Raw genomic sequence first — 11,440 nt, 5'->3', positions numbered from 1 at the left:
GAAAGAAGGAAGGAAATATGGATGGAAGGTAAGAAGGAGGGAAGGAAGGAAGGAAGGAAGGAAATATGGGAGGAAAGAAGGAAGGAAGGAAGGAAGGAAGGAAGGAAGGAAGGAAGGAAGGAAGGAAGGAAGGAAATATGGGAGGAAAGAAGGAGGGAAGGAAGGAAGGAAATATGGGAGGAAGGAAAGGAGGGAAGGAAGGAAGGAGGAGGGAAGGAAAGAAAGGAGAAAGGAAGGAAAGAAGGAAGGAAGGAAAGAGGAAAAAGGAAGGAAAGGAGGAAGGAAGGACAGAAGAAGTAAGTAAGGGTTTTAGGAAGGAAGAAAGAAAAGAGGGAAGGAAGGAAGGTAGGCGAAGTCTTACTGCTGAAAGCCTTGGTATAATTTCCTGAACTTGAACCATACGGTGCTTAATCTTTATTTACAATCTAACCTATCTATTAAAACATGCTTTCTCTCTCTCTCTCTCTCTCTCTCTCTCTCTCTCTCTCTCTCTCTCTCTCTCTCTCTCTCTCTCTACGATGCACACAAACGCATACACGCACACACATACGCACACACGCCCGTGCAATTCAGTCATGCTGTAAAGATAACGATATGTCTTATGACAGCAATTCTTTTTGCTTTACATTATGTCCATTTCTAGTTTCGTCTTCTTACAACAATTTCATATATTCCTTTGACCTCTCAGTGTCTTAATTAATCAAATATTTCACATTATTGCAGTAAATAGAATATGTGAAAATTGAAGACTTCAGTTTTTTAATACTTTTTGGTAAATGGTTTCTACAGATGAATAATGCAATGAGTAATTTGACTCTTGTAAGATAATTCTTTCCTCACACATCACTCAAATGGAGATCCCAGTTAGGTTACAAATAATATTTAATGTTCTACTCCCGCCAGTAGATAAGGCCTGTTAAATTATTTCCTTCAGTGAAGAATTAAACTTATTCCGGTAAAGAGAAACAGAAATTAGGCTGACGTCTTAATATAATTTCGAAATGTAAGGCATAAATGTTTGTATCTACTCTGGAGAGCAGGCGAAGCAATCCGCGTGCGCAGTCCCGTAGGATGAGAATGCTGGATTATATGTTATATTGTTGGAAATTAGGTAAGGGAATCTGTCTGGAGAATGACTTATGCATTAGCTGGTTTTGGTGAATAAGGCATGGACATTTCTCCCATGTATTTGTTCTATTTATTTATTAATTCGTTAATTAATTTTTTTAATTGTTGATCTCTTCTGTCTGTATATCCGACTATCTTTTGTTACTTTTCTCTAATGAACGCCATATTCTTTGGAAGCTTAAATTTTAAGCCAATGGCCCCTGTGGGCTTGTTCCATATGAATAGGGTTCAGCTTCTGAATAATAATAATAATAATAATAATAATAATAATAATAATAATAATAATAATAATAATAATAATGGCTTATTTAGCGTATGGTTTTAAACATTAAGGCATGGAAATTTGTTTTAATTGTGGCTGATGTGTTCTGTAGTTTTGGAAAATAAGACCATTGCCAGTGGCAACAGATAAAATCACGCATATATTTTCTTCCAGTATCAGTCACCTCTGTAATGTTATCAACATTTTTCTTCACTTACTCTTTTTCTAAGTGCAAAAATGCCATAATCTACCATGATTGTGGCAAGCTTATAAAGAACTAAAATAACACATGGAAAGGGGAAAAACAACAGAATAATTAAACAGAAGTAAATTAAAACGTAGTCATAAACACCGATTAAGTAAAGGTCAATATAAAAGAACAATTCCTTTTACGACGAAGAGTTTAATACGAGTCAAACATTTCCGTTAGAAAGCGTTATTTAGAGTCAATTTTATTAACTTCCTCTACCAACAGGGCTCTTGGCTTGCAATATGCAATGCCGAGGGCTCTAGGGTACGGAGTTTTCCCGACGCTTTTGGAGGCCAGGAAATATTTGCATATTTCAAGGCTGTTTTCCTCGTATCAAAAGCAATTTCTTATAGCATAAACCCTCTGGATGATATTGCTTTCTGATTTATGGGGCTTTCGTGACGGAAGAGGAATATTTTGTTCTTTGACTGTGAGTTTGTGCTTTGTATGTATGAAATCATTTGGATTTTTTTTTGCATATACCTTTCGTATATGTTTGAAAGTATTCGTGCAGAAGATTGTTCTGCATAAATATATATATATATATATATATATATATATATATATATATATATATATATATATATATATATATATATATGCAGTATACATATATAAATATGTGTATATATATTATACACATTAAACAAACATATATATATATATATATATATATATATATATATATATATATATATATATATATACAACAAAGATATAGAAAGCTTGTTTGCCAAACCAAAACACCAGCTATCACTGTTTCTCAAAAAAGAACAACGTGATGTAGTAACACGCTGCATTTATTTGACAGTATTATCGGGTGACTAATGAAATCATTTTATTCTTACTCTTTGGCACAAGGCTTTCGATATAGAGAAACTCAAATTTCCTCTGCTGGCGATGCCAAGGAATATGGCCTTGTCATGTGACATGTAGCCCGCAAGGGACGCGCCAAAATGCAGATTTATTCGCGCCCAAATATTGGCGGTATTTTATAGTGGTGAGGAATGTTCCTGGAAACTCGGTCGGTCTAGGTTACACACACGCACACTTTCTCTCTCTCTCTCTCTCTCTCTCTCTCTCTCTCTCTCTCTCTCTCTCTCTCTCTCTCTCTCTCTCGGGAGAACACTCCATATTTACTCAATAAAATGCAAAGTAAGAGGGGGTTCTTATTTTAAAAAGGGACTTAGCGTTTATAGTTTTGTCTTATAAAAAAGATATCTTAAATTTTCTACGGGATAACGTAGAGTGTCTTCCATCTTCCCTGAGGAAACTTTTATGTAAATACTTTTTAAATGTCCTTTAGGAAGCCAGTCTTCCCTACTTCTAACCTCATTGATATAATATAATAAGTCTTGATATCTTGGAACAGAGTCTTCCATCCCATTCCTGTCGCAGGTGGAATGGGAATACGTTAGTGTGATCATTCAATATTTTTTTTTTTTTTTGCGTGTGCATTACTTATAAATTCTATCAAATGTCCGTATGGATTTTAAGGGAATTTCCTTACCTAGCTAGCATTTAGGTATTACAAAGTATTAAACTTTAACAGGATATAAAGACCTTAAGCCGCATGATATTCGTAATGGGAGAACGTCTATTAATTCTTAATTATAAAGTAGTTTTGTTTTTACTAAGTTCAGTAGCCAACCAGGAAACAATGAATAAAACTATAATATTTTTAATTACAGTTTACCTTGGTTCATTAAATTCAAGAAAGGTTATATATGTAATTTACAGAAACCACCGTGTGATGGTGAATTTATTGAAATTCTGTGAAAGAAAAATTAATAAAAGGAAAGCTTTGTTTTTATATATTTTGCTATTAAAAGAAGTTTGTCAGTCCCCAGATTCTTTCAAAACTATTTTTCTTTTCAAGGTTGATTCTAAAAGCATTGCTCCAATTTTTCATGTTTACTAATAATCATGAATTATCATCAATGTTCCTAGAAAAAATAAAAGTTCGCTGTAATATGAGCAATAGTAATGCAGATTTACAGTTGTTGGCTTGTATCCTAAATAAAAAAATTTTAGTGAGATCCTTAAGGTGTGTGTGTGTGTGTGTGTGTGTGTGTGTGTGTGTGTGCTTATGTCTATTCGTAGATACATTTCGTGAAAGGAAAGTTTTACTAACTGATCCTATGTTTTTAAAGTGTCTAATGACAGATATGTGTGCGTGTTTGTCTGTAGTGACAGATCCATTTCGTGCTATAAAAGTTTTTCGTGGATTTAGATATAGATTTTTTCAAAGTAAAGCACACTTTTGCCTGTTTGTGCGTAGTTTTTATCTTAAACTTTAGGCTAGACTGATTGAGGGTAGCTTATGAGCGTATATTGACACGATTTGGTAAACTTTGGTCTCAAAATTTTACTTACGGTGAGAATGATGTTTTCAGGTCTGCGTATATTCAGGGATGAGTGCTCCTCCTACCGTACTGTTTGTGTAAATAAATAAATGAATAAATAAATAAATAAATAAATAAATAAAATAAATAAATAAATAAATAAATAAATAAATAAATAAATAAATAAATAAATAAATTAATTAATAAATAAATAAATAAATAAATATGTGAATAAGCAGTCGTGTGCTATGGAAGAACGAATCTGGTCTTTCAATTAAAAAAAAAATAATAGTTATCAGTTGCTGCTTACTAAGTAAATTCTTTCATACATTAAAAAAATATAGCTGTTAGTTGGTGCTCACTATGCATGATCTAATTAACTTCAAAAAAAAAACAATTATCATTTGCTACTTACTATGCAGGGTCTTCACTACTTTTAAAAAGGAGTTATCGGTTTCTGTTTACTATGCAAGTTCTTCTCTACAAAAGTAGTTATCAGTTCCTGCTTACTCCGCAGGGTTTCCCTACTTTATAAAAGCAGTAATCACTCGCTGCTTAATATGTAGGTTTTCCCTAGTTTTTAAAAAACAGTGATCGTTTGCTACTTTCTATGCAGGTTCTTCATTACATTAAAAATCAGTTATCTGTTTCTGCATACTATGCAGGCTGTTTCCTGCTTTATTTTTAAAAGCAGTTACCATTCGCTGCTTACCACTCAGGTTCTTCACTCCTTTTAAAAATCTTGTTATTAGGTTCTGCGTACTTCATAAAAAAGTAGTAATCAGTTTCTGCTAACTATGCAGGCTCTTCCCTACTTTAACCAGACGCTATATGAAATGGAATGTGCATTTTTTCCTTATAACAAATGAAAAACAAAGACAAAACTTGAACTGAAATTCAATAACAGCACAGAGAAACCATGTCTCTGAAAGGCAAAAGGGTGAGGGAAGGAAACAATGGAATGATAATTGTGATGGAGAAAGAGAGAGAGAGAGAGAGAGAGAGAGAGAGAGAGAGAGAGAGAGAGAGAGAGAGAGAGAGAGAAGAAACAGACGTGGGAAGCACAAAAGAATCAGTAGCAACTGCTTCCCTCCTCCTCCTCCTCCCCCTCCTCCTCCTGTTTGGACGAAAGGCCATATCGGAATGGGAATATTCTTCCCTCCTTCCGGTCCAGGTTTTCCGATAAAAAGGATTTTCGGCGCCGAGTTCCATTTTGGCGACTGGAGACACCCTAACCCCACCCGCCCTAGTCCTATACCCTCCCCACCAGGCCCCCGGCCTGGCACTCTGTCCTCCCCGGCAGGGCTCACATCAACAGCCGCCCCCCCCCCCCCTCGAGCCAGGCACTCCTCCACGGCCCACCCCTTGGGGAAAAACCCCACCCCCGGCCAGGCTCTCCCCTCTAACCCCTCCCTCCCCCGGCCGGCAAGGCCCTCATTCCCCCTCCCAATCCTGGCCCACCTTCCGCTACCAATATTCCTCCCCTTCCCAAGTAAGGCACCCATCCCTGGGTAACATGCCCCACCACCAATCCCCTCTCTCCCTACCCCCTGCCTGAATTCCAATAGTGTTTGTTCTTGTGTGTTCGATGCTGCATTGTTTTTACTCCAATTCCGAACGGAAACTTCTCCCTCTTGATAGCACGGACGAGTTGTACTGAGGAGTTTTCAATAACGTCCTCAAGAATAAACGATTTCTTTCCCTCTTCATAAAAGAATTCCTTCTTTTCATCAAGGATTCATATCCTGGACGCTTCATAGACTGAAAGAGCTTTTTTTCTATTGTACTTAAAGTTTTGTTGACGTAAGGGAAAGGGGATTTTGCCCTGGTGTGAATGCAGGTATTCAAGACAGGCGCCTGCGCGTTTGCCCGTAATAATATTGCAGTTTTCTTTTTAAGATTTTGGAGATTATTTGTAATAGACGTCTAAGATATTTATGAAAACTATAAAGAAATTAATTGGTATTATATCCAGCTTAGGTAACTAAGTTATGTAAATGAAGTAAGTATCAATAATCTTTGTTAGAGATTTGAAAAGAAGGCTTTCTATATGTCTGTCTGTCATCTATCTATTTAAGAAAAAAAAATAAGGGTTTACTTTCCAAAAGACATTCAAAGAAGCAAAGAAAAAGGAAATAACCACATTGAAAACATCTGGTATGAAATGGCTCTCTCTCTCTCTCTCTCTCTCTCTCTCTCTCTCTCTCTCTCTCTCTCTCTCTCTCTCTCTCTATATATATATATATATATATATATATATATATATATATATATATATATATATATATATATATATATACTATATACATACACATACATACACACACACACACATATATATATATATATATATATATATATATATATATATATATAACAATTAGCCTGTTCTCTATAAAAATTTAGCCTTTGTCTATCAAAAGAGAGAGAGTTTGTGTATGTGTGAGAGAGAGAGAGAGAGAGAGAGAGAGAGAGAGAGAGAGAGAGAGAGGAGGGAGAGCGAGAAAGAAACTAACATTCTTTTGCTGCATCTGCAATCACTATCTTTTTCCTTCTGACCTTTCCTGAATCTTATAGTGCCAATAAGTAACAGAATCCCTTTACCTTCCAAAGTTTCCTCCAGGATTTCGTTTCCCGCCGGTGGGTCCTTTCAGGGTTATATTTCCAGACGTGAGGAGTTTCCATTCAGCCTTCCTCAGTCTCCAAAATAGGACTCAAACATTATTTGCCTTGTTTGTTTGTAAAGGAAATCGAGCCTTCAAAGGACAGCAGAATCTCTGAAACTTGGTTTTATCTCCGTGAATGCCTCGTGGTTGGTCAAGTTTATAATTACTGATGTCATAAATAATTCTACTTTTATTGGTCATGATACATTTATGGTAAACTTCAAGATATATTTTGTAGAGCAATAAAAATGATCAGTACAGTCTGCCTCAAGTGGAAAAAATTATGAAAGGTGAGAATCGCGTTGTCTTGGCTGCTGTCTATAATATATTTTTATATATATATATATATATATATATATATATATATATATATATATATATATATATATATATATATATATATATATATATATATATATATATATGCACTGACAGACTTCTCAATTCGACAAACCGTCATTTACAATAGCCCCTTACTGATCATTTTGCCAAGACAGAGGAAGTTGAAGTTCAAAGTCTGGAAGAGGTTGAACCTCGAGTTCGCAACTTCCAGAAAAAAAAAATTTTTACTGCAAAACGAATAATGGAAGAAAACGTAATTTATGGAGGCAAGCAGAAGAGAATGAACGAAATTAAACAACATGAAGAAAATAGTGATATTTTCTTGAAAAATGACTTGATTTTGAGAATGGGAAAGAACCGAAGGAAACAAACAAACATTTGATAACAAAAAAGGAGAAATTGAAGAAAAAGGAGAAATGAAATTCAAAAGGCGTCTTGGAAAAAACATCCGTCAAAACTTAGGCGATTGTTTTCACCCGAGTTACGCCCTTCTTTCTCTGGAAGAATAACTTTCTTTTTATAGCCTCCGTTGATATAAACTTTTCTCTTGGATTAAAAAAAAATAAAATAAAGAAAAAGACATCTGTGGTTATGTAAAAGAGTGGGGCTGTTTATTGAGGTACGGTTTGTAATAATAATAATAAATAATAATAATAATAATAATATTATTATTATTATTATTATTATTATTATTATTATTATTATTATTATTATTATTGCTTTTAATAATAATGATATATTTCCCTCGCCTTAAAGGGCACCTGACTTTGCAATCCATTATACGTTTAGGGGCTCACGATATCTACTGATTTCAATTTTATAGAACTTATTATGTGATCTACATTTCGAGTCAATGACAAAGAATAAGAGTGGCGCTAATAATTCGTAATAATCTTTAAGAAATTATTCTCAAATCAAGGCTATATGAGTAACCTTAGGGCCAAAACTACAATTCAGAAGCCATTCCCTACCCGTTATTAATAGGTAGATGGTAACAATTCATTTATTTCCCGCATAAGGTAATCCCTTTTTCAGAATAAACATTATAAAGAATTGCAGAGAGAACGGAAGATAAATTCATTTTTTAGATTCTTTCTTTGTTATGATCTTCACATTTTTTTATACATGACGGCGTCAGTAACCTAGATGTTGTGACGCCAGTTTTAGTAGCCATAATCAATCAATCACTCATGAAACCAAAAAATAATTTGGTCAAAAGAATCAAGAAATCTTTGCAGAGCGGACATTCTGTGTCAAGATGCACTCTGTTGTACAGTTAATGGACGATTAATAGTTAGAAGCGAATATCTAAATTAATTCCATAGATATTGTAATTAGGAACTTAGGAATTGAAAGTGTATGAATAATTATGGGATATAATGTAAAAAAGCTCTCAGAAAGAGGTGGACAATAAAACTTCAGATATTCGAAAAATTGTAGAAACATTATGATGACGAATACATACTTAAAGTATATATAATAAGTAAATAATAAACAATAAGTGATGATGTGCTCCATCTCTCGGACAACTTTCGAAATAAACGAGAGTCACAATCCGAAAAAAATACTTTTTCACCTGGTGTTCCTTCCCGCGTCTGAAAAACTTTGCAAACAAGAGCAAGCCCATCAGACAACTCACTCAGAAATAATTCTTCGGGCCTAGTAGCAGAAGGAAGCTTTCCCAAAACGACATAGAAAAAAAGAATTATTTTTCCCAAATGTAGGATGCACATATTCAGAGGCCATGGGATAGAATGTTGTATCAACTCCCAAAATTTTTGACAAAGTTGCTGCTTTGAAGACCCGTTCTTAATCTGCGTTGCATTATATGGAATTTTGCAATATTGAGGATGACTAATGACTATTTATATAAAAAACTAAAATTACATATGCTTATATATATATATATATATATATATATATATATATATATATATATATATATATATATATATATATATTATATATATTGATATATATATATATATATATATATATATATATATATATATATATATAATGTATATATATATGTATATATATACAGTATATATATATATATATATATATATATATATATATATATATATATATATATATATATATATATATATATATATATATATATATATATATATATATCTCCTCCTCCACCTCCTCCTCCTCCTCCTCCTCCTCCTCCTTTTCCTCCTCCTTTTCCTCCTCCTTTTCCTCCTCCTTTTCCTCTCTCTCTCTCTCTCTCTCTCTCTCTCTCTCTCTCTCTCTCTCTCTCTCTCTCTCATGACAAATCATTATGCAATAATCCCTCTATTTATTAATTTGGTTCGTGCTTTTATATTTGAGCGGAAACATCGTATAGATAGAGTATGTTTTGGAATCTCAATGCGTTTAACATTATCTCTCTTTTCATGGATTATAAGTGATATAAGAAAGAATTAATTAACATTACTTTATAAGATAAGGAAAATAACACGGAAAGAAACATACACGCTAACGATCGTTCACTAATTACAAAAGAGATAAACGAAGATATGTCGCTACATCTGGAAAGTTTCAGAATTGTTTATAGCTAATTCTTCAGGAGTCTGTAAGAAATTCTCGTAAAAGTACTCAGAAAGGAAGTCGCTAGGAGTCCCAGTAGTACCATAAATTGGTACTTCTCTTCTTTGATGAACTGGTCGGAAATAATTTTTGGTTTATGATTTAGTAATAATAGGAATAGTGGTTCCAATATGAGTGATAGTCGAAGCATTAGTAGCTCTTTCAATCTCACTAATCATTTTAGTATTCTACCAGATTTCAGATTTAGCTTTAGCATATATTATATTAATTTAGTCTTTTTCTTTTATTGATTTTATTTGCATAGCTACCAAAGTAAGATTAACGCAATAATGCAAAGATTTATATATTTATTAAGGTAATCATCATCAATAAAACATTTACACAACAAAACAGGATTGCACACACACACACACACATATATATTATAAATATATATATATATATATATATATATATATATATATATATATATATATATATATATATATATATATATATATATATATATATATATATATTCAGATGATGTATTCAGTGGTAAAGAAAACAAGAGACATTCTTACTTTAAAATTATGGAGACGTGATAAAAAAAAGGCAAACACACTCGACACAGCCATTAACAATTAGGGAATGATTTTACAAAGAAAAGCTAATCTTTTAGGAGAAAAAACTCCCCGGGAACAAAATTTTCTTCGAGGCGAAGGATTTTAATGGGAATATTTTTCTTTGACGAAACTCCCCCAAGTTACAATTTCTCCTGTGACGGAGATTCCATTTTTTTCGCTTTTTTTCTAAGGGCGAAAGTTTTTCACTTCGCATCCTGAGGGCAAATGTTTTTTTTTTCTTTTAAACGTGAAAGTGATTTTTCTACGAGGGAACTTTTGATTGTTTCCTTAGGAGAAAAGGGCATGGGAGAAAGAGTATGAAAGTGAGAATAACCTATTGTATGTGGGAGATATAGGCATGGGGGATGATAAGAAGGAAGAAGGAGGAGGAAGAGGAGGATGAGGACGAGGAGGAGGAAGAGGAGGAGGATGAGGAGGAGGAGGAGGAGGAGGAGGAGATATAAGGAAGAAAGGAAGGAGGACTAAGAAAAACAGAAGGAATGGTTCTGGGAAGACGAACGCGTACAGTTAGTCAATTTTTGTCTTGAATATTTTATGTATATAGAGGCAAAAGAAAAAATCATACTGATTGATTAAAAAATTCATAATGAAAACAGTTATTATTATTGTACTGGTAATAAAAATATTTTAGGAAGATTCAAGGTAAGTTTAATAAATGAGATTTTTATATGTAATACGGACCGTTACCCTTTCCCCCCGCCCCCCCCCCTCCCTTTTAACGCCGGAAAAGAATGAAAACAACTCATAAGTTTTATAGGTTATGAGTTCCAGGAATTGACAGAAAGGGAAACTGAAATGTGACCAGTCGTTCAGTGTATGATAATGTAATTTTTTTTCTAATGAAATAAGGTTTCTTTTGGTGAGATGAGAAGATTCATATCTCTATAATTATTGAAGGTTTAAGCTCTGTATAACAGAGACACACACTGTATAACAGATATATATATATATATATATATATATATATATATATATATATATATATATATATATATATATATATATATATATATATATATATATATATATATATATATATATATATATATATATATATCTGTTATACAGTGTATGTCTCTGTTTATACGTCTTTTCAAATTATAGCAGTAATTTAACGTCAGAATGGTCCTTTCCCTGTCCTGCTTATAAGAAAATGAAATTCAAAACTACGGCATCACAAGGCATCACAAGATGATTGTATGACTTGAAAGGAGGAAAGTCATGCTTCTGTTTTTTGAATTCCTCAAAACGATATCATA

The sequence above is a fragment of the Macrobrachium rosenbergii genome, chromosome 55 (assembly GCF_040412425.1).
Source record: "Macrobrachium rosenbergii isolate ZJJX-2024 chromosome 55, ASM4041242v1, whole genome shotgun sequence".
Classification (NCBI taxonomy): domain Eukaryota; kingdom Metazoa; phylum Arthropoda; class Malacostraca; order Decapoda; family Palaemonidae; genus Macrobrachium; species Macrobrachium rosenbergii.
The sequence above is the reverse complement of the archived record's forward strand: the minus strand, read 5'-3'. Positions refer to the sequence as shown.